A 16706-nucleotide genomic window follows, 5' to 3' on the forward strand; every position below is an offset into this window, starting at 1 on the left:
GATTTGGCACATTCCTTGTTGCTATAACAGCCGTCACTCTTCTAGGAAGGCTTTCCACAACATTTTGGCGTGTGGCTGTGGTAATTTGTGCTCATTCAGCCAAAAGAGCATTTGTGAATTCAAGTGCTGATGTGGGATGAGAAAGTAATTGGACCACAATTCATCCCAGGAACAAAAAAGCATGTCCCCAAAGATACTCATAACACAACATACCAACACCCACCTTATATACATTTAAAAACAGCCCTCTCCATCGCATCGGCTCATAGTGACGTCATCACGCTACAGCGCGAGCGTAATGCGTCACCGCCCATAGATTGGTCCTTGGTTACCGTAGTAACCTATACACGGAAGCGCAACCATGTAACCAGCCACACAAGACATCACTACATCACTACGAGCCGATGCGATGGAGCGGGCTGTTTTTAAATGTATATAAGGTGGGTGTTGTTATGTTGTGTTATGAGTCTCTTTGGGGACATGCTTTTTTGTTCTTGTTTTTGACATTTGACAAAGGTGTAATGATACACCGAAACATCATGTCTTTATAATACTCTTTGAAATAAATATATTTTATGAAGACCAGTGAGTGCCTTTTCTATGATGGAGATTTTTAATATGCTTATAAAGTGCACGCTGGCAGTTGAGATAATTTTGTAAGAGTGTGCTTATCCTTTACGGGGGACTGGTTTATATATACAGTGGGGCAAAAAAGTATTTAGTCAGCCACCAATTGTGCAAGTTCTCCCACTTAAGAATATGAGAGAGGCCTGTCATTTTCATCATAGGTATACCTCAACTATGAGAGACAAAATGTGGAAACAAATCCAGATAATCACATTGTCTGATTTGGAAAGAATTTATTTGCAAATTATGGTGGAAAATAAGTATTTGGTCAATATAACAAGTTCATCTCAATACTTTGTTATATATCCTTCGTTGCCAATGACAGAGGTCAAACGTTTTCTGTAAGTCTTCACAAGGTTGTCACACACTGTTGCTGGTATGTTGGCCCATTCCTACATGCAGATCTCCTCTAGAGCAGTGATGTTTTGAGGCTGTCGCTGGGCAACACAGAGTTTCAACTCCCTCCAAAGGTTTTCTATGGGGTTGAGATCTGGAGACTGGCTAGGCCACTCCAGGACCTTGAAATGCTTCTTACGAAGCCACTCCTTCATTGCCCGGGCGGTGTGTTTGGGATCATTGTCATACTGAAAGACCCAGCCACGTTTCATCTTCAATGCCCTTGCTGATGGAAGGAGGTTTGCACTCAAAATCTCACGATACATGGCCCCATTCATTCTTTCATGTACACGGATCAGTCGTCCTGTTCCCTTTGCAGAGAAACAGCCCCAAAGCATGATGTTGCCACCCCATGCTTCATAGTAGGTATGGTGTTCTTTGGTTGCAACTCGGCATTCTCTCTCCTCCAAACACGACGAGTTGTGTTTCTACCAAACAGTTCTACTTTGGTTTCATCTGACCATATGACATTCTCCCAATCCGCTTCTGGATCATCCATATGCTCTCTAGCATACTTCAGACGGGCCTGGACATGTACTGGCTTAAGCAGGGGGACACGTCTGGCACTGCAGGATCTGAGTCCCTGGTGGCGTAGTGTGTTACTGATGGTAGCCTTTGTTACGTTGGTCCCAGCTCTCTGCAGGTCATTCACTGGGTCCCCCCGTGTGGTTCTGGGATGTTTGCTCACCGTTCTTGTGATCATTTTGACCCCACGTGGTGAGATCTTGCGTGGAGCCCCAGATCGAGGGAGATTATCAGTTGTCTTTATGTCTTCCATTTTCTAATTATTGCTCCCACAGTTGATTTCTTCACACTTCCCAGCCTGGTGCAGGTCTACAATTTTGTTTCTGGTGTCCTTCGACAGCTCTTTGGTCTTCACCATAGTGGAGTTTGAAGTGTGACTGAGGTTGTGGACAGATGTCTTTTATACTGATAACAAGTTCAAACAGGTGCCATTAATATAGGTAATGAGTGGAGGACAGAGGAGCCTCTTAAAGAAGAAGATACAGGTCTGTGAGAGCCAGTGATCTTGCTTGTTTGTAGGTGACCAAATACTTATTTTCCACCATAATATGCAAATAAATTCTTTCCAAATCAGACAATGTGATTGTCTGGATTTGTTTCCACATTTTGTCTCTCATAGTTGAGGTATACCTATGATGAAAATTACAGGCCTCTCTCATCTTCTTAAGTGGGAGAACTTGCACAATTGGTGGCTGACTAAATACCTTTTTGCCCCACTGTGTGTATATATATATATATATATATATATATTGTATGCAAGTATCATTAATGAAAACAGATCTCTGATGATGGTGTAATCCGAAACACATCAGACAATTTCCTTTTTCCACTTGCGAGTGGTGTTTTTATACATCTTTTGTTCCATGCTTCAAATAAACCTTGATACATAGATTTTTCTATATAAATGTTTCGCAATGTTTTGTTCCTCTTTCCCAAACTGTTGCCACAAAGTTGGAAGCACTTAATTGTCTAAAATGTCCTTATATCCTGTAGAATTAAGATGCCCATTCACTCAAACTTAGGGGCCTAGCCCAAACCCTGAAAAACAGCCCCAGATCATTATCCCTACTCCACCAAACATTAAAATAGGCACTATGCATTCTGGTAGATAATGTTCTCTTAGCATTCGCTACACTCAGATACTTCCATCAAACTGCCAGAAGCATCATCCAAACGGATGATGCTTTTCAGCCAAAAAGAAAAAGGTAGCCGTAGCTTTTTGGCCTCTCCGCTTACCAGAATAAACAACAAACAATGAAGATGTTTGACGGAAATCTTTGGTTGCTTGTAAGTAGAACTTTAAAGCACGAACCACATCAAGATTGTGTAACAGACGTTCCCTTCTTTGAAGGAGGATTAGGACACAGTGAAGGAAGGAGGAGAGTTTCCTCCCGAGACCATAAGCCCTGTGCTTTCAGGGAGTTCCAGACTGCACCCCAGCCTAGCAGACTGGCATCTGTCGTTACAATGATCCACTCTGGCCTGCGGAAACACATTCCCTGAGCCAGGTGGTCCTGAGACAACCACCAGAGAAGAGAATCTCTGGTCTCCTGATCCAGATATATTTGAGGAGATAAATCTGCATAATTCCCATTCCACTGTTTGAGCATGCATAGTTGCAGTGGTCTGAGGTGTAGGCGGGCAAAAGGAACTATGTCCATTGCCGCTACCATGAGTCCGATTACCTCCATACACTGAGCCACTGATGGCCGAGGAATGGAATAAAGAGCTCGGCAAGTGGTTAAGAGTTTTGATCTTCTGACCTCCATCAGAAATATTTTAATTTCTACCGAGTCTATCAGAGTCCCTAGGAAGGAAACTCTTGTGAGAGGGAAGAGAGAACTCTTTTGTATGTTCACCTTCCACCCATGAGATCTTAGAAAAGCCAACACGATGTCCGTGTGAGACTTGGTTAGCTGGAAAGACGCCTGAATTAAGATGTCATCTAGATAAGGCGCCACTGCTATGCCCCGCGGTCTTAGAACCGCCAAAAGGGATCCTAGCACCTTTGTGAAAATTCTGGGAGCCGTGGCCAAACTGAAGGGAAGGGCCACAAACTGGCAATGCCTGTCCAGAAAGGCAAATCTGAGGAATTGATGATGATCTCTGTGAATAGGGATGTGTAGATACGCATCCTTTAGTCCACGGTAGTCATATATTGACCCTCCTGGATCAGAGGTAGGATAGTCCGAATATTCTCCATCTTGAATGATGGTACTCTGAGGAACTTGTTTAGAATTTTGAGATCCAAGATTGGTCTGAAAGTTCCCTCTTTTTTGGGAACCACAAACAGGTTTAAGTAAAACCCTAGCCCTTGTTCCACTTTTGGAACTGGGCGGATCACTCCCATGGTACGTAGGTCTTCTACACAGCGTAAGAACGCCTCTCTCTTTGTCTGGTTTGCAGACAATTGAGAAATGTGAAATCCCCCCCTTGGGGGGGGGGGGGTCTTTGACGTCCAGAAGATATCCCTGGGACAATTTCTAAAGCCCAGGAATTGTGAACATCTCTTGCCCAAGCCTGAGCGAAGAGAGAAAGTCTGCCCCCTACTAGATCCGGTCCCGAATCGGGGGCTACCCCTTCATGCTGTCTTGGAGGCAGCTGCAGGCTTCTTGGCCTATTTACCCTTGTTCCAAGCCTGGTTAGGTCTCCAGACTGACTTGTTTTGGGTGAAATTCCCCTCTTGCTTTGTAGCAGGGGAAGCTGAAGCGGGACCACTCTTGAAGTTCCGAAAGGAACGAAAATTATTTTGTTTGGTCCTCATTTTATTTGTTTTATCCTGAGGGAGGGCATGGCCTTTCCCTCCAGTGATGTCTGAAATGATCTCTTTCAGTTCAGGCCCGAATAGGGTCTTTCCTTTGAAATGGATGTTCAAAAGTTTAGATTTTGATGACACATCAGCAGACCAGGACTTAAGCCATAACGCCCTGCGTGCTACAATGGCAAAACCTGAATTCTTTGCCGCTAATTTAGCCAGTTGGAAAGCGGCATCTGTAATGAAAGAATTAGCCAACTTAATTCTATCCATAATATCCTCTAATGGAGTCTCCATCTGAAGAGCCTCTTCTAGAGCCTTGAACCAGAAAGCAGCTGCAGTAGTTACAGGAACAATGCACGCAATAGGTTGGAGAAGAAAACCTTGATGAACAAAAATTTTCTTTAGGAGACTCTCTAATTTTTTATCCATAGGATTTTTGAAAGCACAACTGCCTTCGATAGGTATAGTTGTACGCTTAGCGAGAGTAGAAACAGCTCCCTCCACCTTAGGAGCCGTCTGCCACAAGTCCCGTACGGTGTCAGATATGGGAAACATTTTCTTAAAAACAGGAGGGGGAGCGAACGGTATACCTGGTCTATACCACTCCTTAGTAACAATATTCACAATCCTCTTATGGACTGGAAAAACATCAGTGTAAACAGGAACCTCTAAGTATTTATCCATTTTACACAATTTCTCTGGGACCACAATAGGGTCACAATCATCCAGAGTCGCTAATACCTCCCTGAGCAACTTTAAATGCCGCCATATCAGAATCTGTCTGAGGGAGCGTCTTTCCTGAATCAGAAATCTCTCCCTCAGATAGCAAATCCCTTACCCCTACTTCAGAACATTGTGAGGGTATATCGGATACGGCTACTAAAGCGTCAGAAGGCTCATTAGTTGTTCTTAACCCAGAGCTGTCACGCTTTCCTTGTAAACCAGGCAGTTTAGATAAAACCGATGTGAGGGTTGTATTCACAACTGTGGCCATGTCTTGTAAAGTAAATGAAGTCGACGCACTAGAGGTACTTGGCGTCACTTGTGCGGGCGTTACTGGTTGTGACACTTGGGGAGAGCTAGATGGCAAACCCTCAATTCCTTCTGTCTGAGAATCAACTATTGCTATATTTTTAAATGCTATAATATGCTCTTTATAATTTATAGACATATCAGTGCAAGTGGGACACATTCTAAGAGGGGGTTCCACAATGGCTTCTAAACACATTGAACAAGGATTTTCTTTGGTGTCAGACATGTTAAACAGGCTAGTAATGAAACAAGCAAGCTTGGAAAACACTTAATTCAAAGTAAATAATACTTAGAAAAAAACGGTACTGTGCCTTTAAGAGAAAAAAAGATGCGCAAACTCTGCAAAACAGTGTAAAAAAGCAGTAAACTTTACGACATTTTTACAGTAGAATCATAAAGCCTTAGTAAGTTTGCACAGCCAGCCAAATAAACAATTAACCCCTTAATGTAAAAACCGGATTGACAAAACGTCAAAAACCAGTATAAAAATGTTCAGCACCTTGCCACAGCTCTGCTGTGGCGCCTACCTGCCTTTTAGGATAGATTTGTGGGGGAAAAAACTTCAATTAGGCCCTCAAACACATCAGGACCCTCTGGAGAAGCTGCTGGATGTCTTCAGAGTAAAAGAAACTGCGCAACTGAGGCGCAAAAATAGGCCCCACCCACCTCACTCAATGTCAGTGGGGCCTAAAAGAAACACACCAGAGTGTTTCTAAACTAACCATGTGGGTTAATAACCCTTAAACAAGCCACAAGACCCCTTAAAGTCTCTGGAAAAAACGTTAAGTATTCAACAGAAAAAAACATTTTTTCCATAAGTGCCACCAGTAACAAATGAGCCCTTAATGTAAGCTGGGATTCTTTCTATTAAGTGTCTGAATACAGCTTACCCTTCCCTCATGGGGATATTGTCAGCCTTTTCTAGAATTATCAGTCTGTCTAGAAAAAAATTGACTGAACATACCTCAATGCAGCCTAGCATGCAAACCGTTCCCCCAACTGAAGTTTTCCTGTACTCCTCAGCCTCTGTGGGAACAGCAGTGGATCTTAGTTACAAAGTGCTAAGATCATCATCCTCCTTGCAGAAATCTTCATCCCTTTTCTGCCAGAGAGTAAATAGTACACACCGGTACCATTTAAAATAAACTTTTGCTTGAGAAAATAAAAACTAACATTTTTGTCACCACATTCACTTTACCCTTCCTAGCAGTTAAGCAGGCAAAGAGAATGACTGGGGGGGTGGAGCTAAGGGAGGAGCTATATAGACAGCTCTGCTGTGGGTGCTCTCTTTGCCACTTCCATTTAGGAAGGAGAATATCCCACAAGTATGGATGAATCCGTGAACTCGATACATCTTACAAGAGAAATAAAGATAGCAATGAAATCCGAACTTTTGAATCATTAAGATAGGGGGTTCAAATTAAGAATAAGGGTGTTGTGAATACCTCATGATTTAGCTGCTAATGAGTTTATTTTATTTAGCTTGTGTGCTAAAAACATTTGGGTTTTTTCAGAAGAAATTTATTGTTTTAAGCCAGAACACTCATAGTTTCTAAGTTCCACTTGACCAAATGTTATTGCGTATCTATTGATGCATCAAGCAAGTAAAAATGTCAGCACAAGAGACAAAAAGCAGTGTCCTCTACCCAGAGCTAGATAAGGTAAATCAGAGGACACTAGGACAACTTGAGACGTGCTTTTAACCATATTATGACACTAGATGATGAAAATATGACAACCATGTCATATTTGGTACCAAACTAATTATTATATCACTGGGAAATTGCTTATATAAATGTATGCGCTAAATATGTAAAACAGAAGTTATAAGGTGTTCTATAATTTCAAGGATTCAGAGCCCCTCTGGAAAGAGGTTTTGTCAAGCAATTTGATATCAGAGAAACAGGTATAAAATTTAGTGTTTAACCATTCCTTTATTAAGTGTTTGCCTTTGTCTAATATTTTAACCACGTTACTGAAAGAAACTAGTAATATCAAGACTGTTTTTCGGTCACGAGGATTGGACTTCCGGATGGGAGGAGCTGTGGTAACCAGAGCACGCTGAGTATGGCGTGCATGATGGAGTAGCAGCAACCTGTTCTTTGCTAAACCCCCTGTCGCTACTACCGCTGTCGGTGCCGTTGCACCCTAGGTAGCTGGGCTAGTCTATCGCCAGCGCAGGTGGAAGTTCACAGAGGCTGAATCTTCGGCTTGTTCGCCAGAGCCGCAACCTAATAGAGCTGCTAAGCTGAAACTACAAGTTACCGCTCCGGCTAAGATATCACCAGCACCCGAGATAGCGCAACTTACAGAGGCCGTCCCCCAGCCTGATATACATCAGTGGTCTGCATGGTGCGGTAATCTGCCGCAGGTGAGAGGACTGAAGGGCTACGACGCTGCCTTAAATTCAAGAGCCGCATAAAATCCTGTGGCTGGGAACGGTTCTCTGGCATCCCGCCAGAATAGGAAGAGTGTCTTACCTGCCTGAAAGGCCTGCTGTTGCGAGACACCATAACGTGGAGAGCTGGTTAGAGAGAGAAGTGCGGAGCAGGTGCAGTGCTGCGGCTGAGTATCTCGTCCTTTGGTGAGGTTCATTTCATCTCCTGAGTAACGCAGGTCCCTTTTGCAATACCCGTTGTGGGGTGATAATGCCCCCTAGGGTGTAGCAGTGGCACGCTCTGATGCTGGAGAGTTATTTAAAAAGTGGTAATGGCTGCTTTTCCCAGCTGGTCAGTTTGAGACTGTCATCGTTGTTATTTCCTGCATGGGGACTGAGCATTAACATTGAAATATATCACTTGGGAAAAGATTGACATTAGGCTATATAACATTTCACTGTGCAAGCCTTTTTTTTTTTTTTTTGGAGTTATCAGGCTCTATATAAAAGCTCCAGTGGGACAATTATAGGCCTTCTATATTTACTGTGTCAAATGCTATTATATCTGCCTTAGGAGGGGGTCCTTCTCAGGTTGTTTAAAGCTGCATATTTTCTTGCTGTTTTTCTACATATTTGTTTTTCAGCTTCTCAGACCCTGATCTGTTCAGTATTTTATATAGTGATACATAAGTTTTGGAATACTGTGCTTGTATATTTAAGATTGTACTATCCTTGAGAATTGAATTGGCAGGTCATTATACTTAGAGTATATATTTAAACTGTATATTTGTGTCGTAATAATAGGCATGAGCTCTTTGTATTGATTTTTTAGACTATGATTAGTTTAATTGAATCTTGATAATTTTTGCAAAGAGGAGAATGTGTTGCAGTCAATATCTTGATATTCTTATTTAGACTAGTGAGAATAAGATATATCTCAGGAATACACTAATTAACTGGTCAGACTTACTTATTTAGACATCACTGGCTCTTTTTTTTCTTTTTTCACGATAAAAAAAAAAAACACTTACCCCTTAGATGGGCACAAGTTGAGATCTGGTTGAGCAATATTGAAGCAGTAATAGCTTCCTTACTCTGTATTATATCTAAATCATTCATTTACACTACTCACAGGTGTGTATTTTTGTTTTTTCTCTGGTTGTTTATTGTTTATTTTCTTTCTTTTCACGCTTTCTTTCTTTTTTTTCTGATTGTTAATGGAAAAATTTTGCACCCAGGTGAAAACTAATTCACCCAAAATGCCAGTGAAAGCAAAAGATAAGAAAAGTAGAATAACTGATTCCAGTTCTGATAGTTTAATTGATGCTGTTGGGGTCTCAATAGATCATCAAGTGTTGATTTCTAAGTTAACTGACCTATTCTCCCCACAATTCGAGTCTATTAAAAGGAATTAGGTACTATCTCAATGGAAATAACTACATTATCTACTGAAGTTAGACAGTTTTCAACTAGGCTGCTAGAAGCTGAAAGCAGAATCTCTGACTTAGAGGATCAAATGAATGTACAGGAATCTATAATTCATAAACAAGATTCTAAAATTAAAAATATGCAGCTTCGCCTGGAGGATTTGGAAGATCGCTCCAGGCGTAATAATATTAGGTTAGTGGGCCTGCCTGAAAGCCCTGAATATGAAGACCTAATAAAATTTATTTCATATACCCTACCTCAAGCAGTGGGGATGCCATCTCATATGTTACCACTTATAATTGAGAGAGCACATAGGCTTGGTCCCAAAAGATTAGGCTCAGATGGTATTGTAAAAAATAGGGTGTGTATAGTCAAGTTTTTAAAATTCCAAGACAAAATTGAACTGTTAAAATTGTATAAAAAAAGTGATCCCCCTATATTTGGAAATAACAAAGTCTTGTTATTCCAAGACTTCTCATCTGAGACCTCTTCCAAAAGGAGATTAATGGCCCCATATTGTACACAATTAATCAAAAAAGGTATCAAAGCACATCTGCTATACCCGGCTCGTATTTTAGTTGAGGAAGGGGACGCTAAATTAATCTTTAATGATGTCACTGAAATCAGGAAGTATTTAGGTGCTGAATAGTGGTGTGTAATAGTTTTCAGTGAAGCTATATTATTCTGTAAAGAGGTCAGTATTATTAGCACGTATGTATTTTTTTTTGTTTTTTTGTTTTTCCCCTTCCCCTCTCTTCTCTTTCTTCTTATATATATATATTTTTTTCCTCTTCTCTTTTTTCTCTTTCCTTCTCCCCCCCTCTGCACCCTCCCCAGTATATAATCGTTTTAATAAACCCTGTAGATAGTATATCTCTTGAAGATTTTTAATGACTGAAGGAATTAGATTCTTGTCATGGAATGTAGGGGGTATTTCCTCCCCTAGTAAGCGCAAATTGATTATCAAAACATTAGCCAGAAACAAACCTGATATTGTCTTTCTTCAAGAGACACATATTAATGAACAAGAGGCAGCTAAATTGAGAATTAAATGGGTGGGGAAAGTTATTTCCTCATCTGGGAGCACTAGAAAATGTGGGATAGTGATTCTTATACAGAGATCTAGAATATAAGGTTCTTAATGTAGAAATAGACCCAGCCGCTATATTTATTTTGTTGCAAATTCAAATAAAAAATGTAAATTTTGTTTTATGTAATATTTATGCACCTAATACATTTTCTAGAGCATTTTGGGAGGAAATAAGAGTAAGACTAACTCCTTTTATCTCAGAAGCTGTTATTTTAGGAGGAGATTTTAATGCAACATTATGTCCTACGTTGGATAGGCTTTCTAAGAAAAATAGAATACAATATTATAGAAACGCAAAATGTTTGAAACAATTTTGCCAAATGTTAAAATTGGTTGATGTGTGGAGAATCAAGAATCCGGATATACAGGTCTTTTCATGTGAGTCAAAAGTTCATAGAACATTTTCTCGAATAGATTTTTTTTTTAACTTCTGAAATTCTTGCTGTACACAAATTAGAGGCGGAGATTGGAGAAATTATAATATCTGACCACGCGATCATTTCATTATCTTTTTCAATAACTGAAAATAGGGCCCATATACCTAGATTCTTTTTTCCTAGATATTTATGTTCTAACCCTAGATTCATTAACAAATTGAAGCTCGTGTGGCAGGAATATTGTTCTCATAATATGAATTATTTTGAAAAACCTGAAATATTTTGGGAGGCGTTTAAAACGGTGATTAGAGGAGAAATCCAGGCCTATATAAGCTTAGTTAAGAAAAAAAAATAGAGCATGGGAAGTCCAGATTAATAATAAAGTGAGGAATTCTTTCAGAAATTATTGTTCAGATCGTACAGAATTTAATTGGAGGAAGTATCTAGATAATAGGAGAGAAAGAGATATATTTTTAAAGAAAAGATCACTAGAGGAGGAAGTCAAAATTAGTTTGCAATTTAAAGGCTTCCACGGTTGCTCAGCTAAACATCTTGCTAGGTTAACTAAAATCAGGAAAGAAAAAAAAAAATGCGATTCTTGCTATTCAGACTGGTAATGATCGCTTTACCGAATCTAGAGAAATTTCTGAGGCTTTTTTTTCTTATTATCAGCAACTTTACTCCAGCATAGAATCAAATGCGTTGAATCAAGAAATATTTTGGACTAAGATAAAGATGCCTCAAATACAGGTCGACGATTTAACCTCAATTAATGCACCCATCTCTATAGACGAAATAAGAAATGCTATAATCTTAAACTTAACAAAGCACCAGGGCCGGATGGGCTGCCAGCAGAGCTTTATAAATGTATTGGTGAAGATCTTTTGCCAATTTTGGAAAAATTGTTTAATTACTATTTTTTGGCTGATGATACTATCTCGAGTTCTTTCTCTGCAGCTAATATATCCTTGATATTAAAGAAAGGTAAAAATGCGGAAGATCCAGCATCTTATAGGCCAATCTCTGTGCTTAATTCAGATTACAAGATTTTAATGGCTATTATCTCTTCTAGGCTCTCAATGGGCCTCCATAAAATTATCCATCCTGATCAGACAGGATTCATGGCTGCCAGAAATTCTACGAAAAATATCCGCAAGCTTATAAATTTTCTGGACTATGCCTGGAATGTAGATCAAAATAGTAAGAAACCCCGGCTGCAAGATGTTGCTATTTTGTCATTAGACGCAGTCAAAGCTTTTGACTCAATTGTTTGGCAGTATCTATTTAGGGCATTAGATAATTTCGGGTTTAAAGGTAATTTTGTACAATTTATATCTAAACTTTATTCAAAACCAATATCTTTCTTGCTCATTAACGGATCTTTGTCTCCTAAGATAGTTCTTCAGAGAGGCACCAGACAGGGGTGTCCCCTATCGCCATTGTTATTTAACATTGCGCTTGAGCCATTGGCGATCCGCCTTAGGGATATTTTAATAGGAGTACAGATGGGCCCTCAGAAACTTAAAACGTTACTTTATGCTGATGACGTTCTGATCTTCTTAGCTAATTGTCAGCAATCCATACCGGTGATCTTACAAGCTCTTGACGATTTTAGTTCCTTCTCTGGGTACAGGATTAACTTAGAAAAAAGTGAGTTAATGTGTTTAGGTACTATCTCCCCTATATTTAATATACCGTTTAAGGTGGTTGACACTATTAAGTATTTGGGTTTAGTTTTGCATAAAAATCCGTCTCAATGGTATAAGGCAAACTTTGAATCCCTGTTTCAAAAAATTGAAAGAGATCTTCAGATATGGGCGGTATTTCCATTGTCAATTATGGCTAAGATTAATCTAATAAAATCTATCATATTTCCTCGTCTTCTTTATCCCCTTCAGAATCTTCCATTATTCATCTTAAATAAAGATTTAAAGAAGATTTATACACAGTTTTCTAGATTCATCTGGAATAATAAAAAACCTCGTATATCGCTTCTTAGATTAATGCAAAAACCTGAATCGGCTGGCCTGGCTCTTCCTAATCTCAAATTATATAATGTAGTGGCAATGGTTAAAATAGCGGTAGACTGGCTTGCAGGAACTAATATTGTTTCTTCAGAAGATATGGAAACCTTTTTAATCACACCATTTTCTTTAAAGGCTATTTTGCATGTGCCGGTACGCAAGCTACCTCAGAATGTATCTGGACTTTTTACAATCAAAAATATAATTATTGCCTGGCAAAAGTTTTGTAAATGCCTGCATATAGATTTCTCATTCTCTGAATTTTTACCTATTATAGGTAATCCTAGCTTCTTACCTGGAATGTATCAGGAAGTATTTAAGGAATGGGCTCAAAAAGGGTAAGTTTCTGTGAATCAGTTATTAGATGGAAATTGTCAAATATATACGTGTCGATCTTTGTTTAATAAATATGAGTTACCCCAGGCGAATTTGTTTGCATATTTCCAAATTCGCCATTTTTTCTTCTCACAAAATTGGCTGTTTCCATTATCAATTGCTTGGTCAGATATTAGACTCTCTATTAAAAAATTCTTGGCAGGAGATTCATCGATCTCATTGTTATATGATATCATGTTGAATAAACAAAGCTTGGTATATCTGGATAATATCTGTAATTCTTGGTCTTCATTAATGCCTGCAATGGATCATAAAAAAATTAAACAGAGCTTTGACTCTCTTTATAAATGCAGAGTTCCAATGGGCATGAGGGAATCTCATATGAAGTTGATTAATAATTTCTTTCTATCTCCTCTTAGATTATCTAAGTTTTATATAACAATGGTCAGCAGATGTCCACGCTGTTATTATAATAAAGCGGATACAGGGCACATGTTTTGGTCTTGTCCTAGAGTTAAACAGCTCTGGTTAAATATAATTTTTTGGTTTAATAAACTATACAAAGTGTCGATAGGATTGTCTTTGGAAGAAGTCTTGCTCTTGGTTCCTTCACAGAATGCTATTAGTAATAGTACTAGAAATAGTCTTAATACTATTATATTAGTGGTTAGAAGCTGCTTGCTTAAACATTGGAAGGCTAAGCATGTACCAGGGTTAGCTCTGATCTTTAAATATATCCAGGAACAAATAGTATATGAATCATACCATCTTAAGAATGTGTCAGAAAAGAGGATTAAGAACTTCTTATGGAAATGGTCTCCAGCTATTCTAACTTACCCAAGACCACTTCAAAAACGGATTCTTTACTCATTTTTGCAATCAATTAGTTTTGCTGAATTGACATTATTAGATGTTTTTCCACAGTCATGGATTGAGGGTCTTTGAAAATAAACGGTGGGAGGGTTGCAGAGGGGTGGGGGAGTTGGTTTTTTTTTTTTTCTCTCTTTTTCTTTCTCTCCCCCTTTTCCGCTGTGTTGTCTCATTCTCTGTCTGTCTATGTGTTGTCCTCCCCGCCCAGGGGATAAGGAAGAATTCAAAATCCAGCAGTTAAAATCGATCTTTGAGAAAATTACGAATGTTATTATAGAATTTAGTTTTCCTTGTTATGAGATCATGTGATGTACAATGCTTTGACCCTGCGTGGTGCAAAAAGATAAGATTTGGAAAGGTTTTGAAGAATGTTTTCATTTATTGATATGGTTTTTGTTAAATTTTGCTGGATTTAAATAAAGAAAAAAATTGTTAAAAAAAAAAAAAGACTGTTTTTCGATTTTTTGTTAAATTGTATTCTGGGATTTAATTTGTAAGTCTGGGTTTCCTTAAAGGGACAGTCAAGTTCATTATTTAAATAGGGCATGTAATTTTAAACAACTTCCCAATGTACTTTTATCACCAATTTGACTTTGTTCTCTTGTTATTCTTAGTTGAAGGCTAAACCTAGGAGGTTCATATGCTAAATTTCTAAGACTTTGAAGACTGCCTCTAATCTGAATGCATTTTGAACACTAGAGGGCATTATTTCATGTGTTTCATATAGATAACATTGAGCTCATGCACGTGAAGTGACCTAGGAGCACTGATTGGCTAAAATGCAAATCTGTCAAAAGAACTGAAATAAGGGGGAAGTCAGCAGAAGCTTAGATACAAGGTAATTACAGAGGTAAAACGTTTATTATTATAATTGTGTTGGTTATGAAAAACTGGGGAATGGGTAATAAAGGGATTATCTTTCTTTTTAAAGAACAAAAATTCTGGTGTTGACTGTCCCTTTAAGATTTCCCATATAATAAATCTTAAGTGGTGGCAGCTTAGAGATAAATTAGTGTGGGTGGCATTAAAGGGGAGTTTGGTAATTTTTTCTAAGTCTAGGACAGACTAGAGGGTGTTGTTAACCCTTGCATCCACTGAACTAAGTCACAGGCTTGCCTGGAGTAGCTAGACTGTGACAGATTAGTTAAAGTGGAAAGGGTCTGTTAAACCTTTCTGTGCCAAACAAGTGACTGGTGCAGGGTTGATTAACCCTGGTCGTCACAAAGGGTTTTTAGGTTATCTGCAAAAACATTTTTATGTAGAATGGAGGAGGAATTGTGAATTCAAATGGATGTCTTTTGAAATAGATTGTGCTTTGGGACTTTATAAAGCTTGCATCGGCCCACTCCCCCCAAATTCTAAATACCACTACTAAGGTGGTGCAAATCAATGATCATATGGACTAGTACATTTTCTTAAAATGCACAAAAAATATATATAAAAATATTATGTTTGGTGACTATTGATACAAATAAAGGGGACTTTCATTCATGAAGTATAAGATACTTCATATAGAAAGCTCCTTTGTTTCAACCGATCGCCGTTTTTAGCTGCTGCTGCTGCAGCCCAAGGCTAAAGATTTTTTTGCTAAGAGGTGACGTTTTCACCTCTTAGCCAATAGCCGTGCGGTAAATCTGGCTCCCATGGGCGCCAAGCCGGCTACTGGCTAAGAGATTAGATAAGGGAAACGCATTTCAACATGGTGCCCACTACTTTTAAAGGGTCAGTTTACACAATAGAAATGCATGTAATAGATACTACAATAAAGAAGAATATGCACAGATACTGTTCTACAAATCCAGTATATACCATTTAAAAAAAAAAAAATCTTACTTAGAAGCTCCCAGTTTACCACTGTTAATGAGGTTAGGTTGGGACACCCAGTGAAAGGGGCTTGGGAAAAAGGAACCACAGACATTCCCCCCTCCCCCGCATATGAAAAGACAGATTATACAAACAGGAGCAGCAGGAATCTGTAGACATCAGTATACATCTAAAACTATGTGGTTTGGTTAGGAGTCTGAAAATCAGCACGTTATTAAAAAAAATAAGCAAAACTATACATTTTTACAAAACCCCCCCCAGATGGGCTATATAAATGGATAATCTACAAAACATTTATGCAAAGAAAAATCTAGTGTAGAATATCCCTTTAAGAAAGAAATTACTTAAAGGGACACTGAACCCAAATTTTTTCTTTCGCGATTCAGATAGAGCATGCAATTTTCTAATTTACTTCTATTATCAAATTTTCTTTGTTCACTTGCTATCTTTATTTAAAAAAAGAAGGCTTCTAAGCAATGGAGCCAGCCAATTTTTAGTTCAGAACACTGGACAGCACTTGTTTATTGGTGGGTGAATTTATCCACCAATCAGCAAGAACCCAGGTTGTTCACCAAAAATGGTCCAGCATCTAAACTTACTTTCTTGCTTTTCAAATAAAGATACCAAGAGAATGAAGAACATTTGATAATAGGAATAAAATTAGAAAGTTGCTTAAAATTGCATGCTCTGAATCACAAAAGAAAATTGTGGGTTCAGTGTCCCTTTAAAGCAGGGGTTGACAAATCTGTTTAAAATTTAGGAGCCAGTAAGAATATTTAGGAGCAAAAAAAACTATTAGGAGCCAGACAGTGGTATTCCTATATAGATATATAGAGAATAACCCAAAAAGTTAGGAGCCAGTGGTAAAATTCTAGGAGCCAATGGCTCCCTGGCTCCTGGGATTATCGAGCCCTGCTTTAAAGATATATATATTATATTGTTACTTAGCTAATGTATAACTAACCCAATCTGACACAGTTTAGTGTGTTTTTTATTTTTATTGTTTGCCTCTGAGCCAGTGCACAAGACAATTAATGATAAA

The sequence above is a fragment of the Bombina bombina genome, chromosome 6 (genome assembly GCF_027579735.1).
Source record: "Bombina bombina isolate aBomBom1 chromosome 6, aBomBom1.pri, whole genome shotgun sequence".
NCBI lineage: Eukaryota > Metazoa > Chordata > Amphibia > Anura > Bombinatoridae > Bombina > Bombina bombina.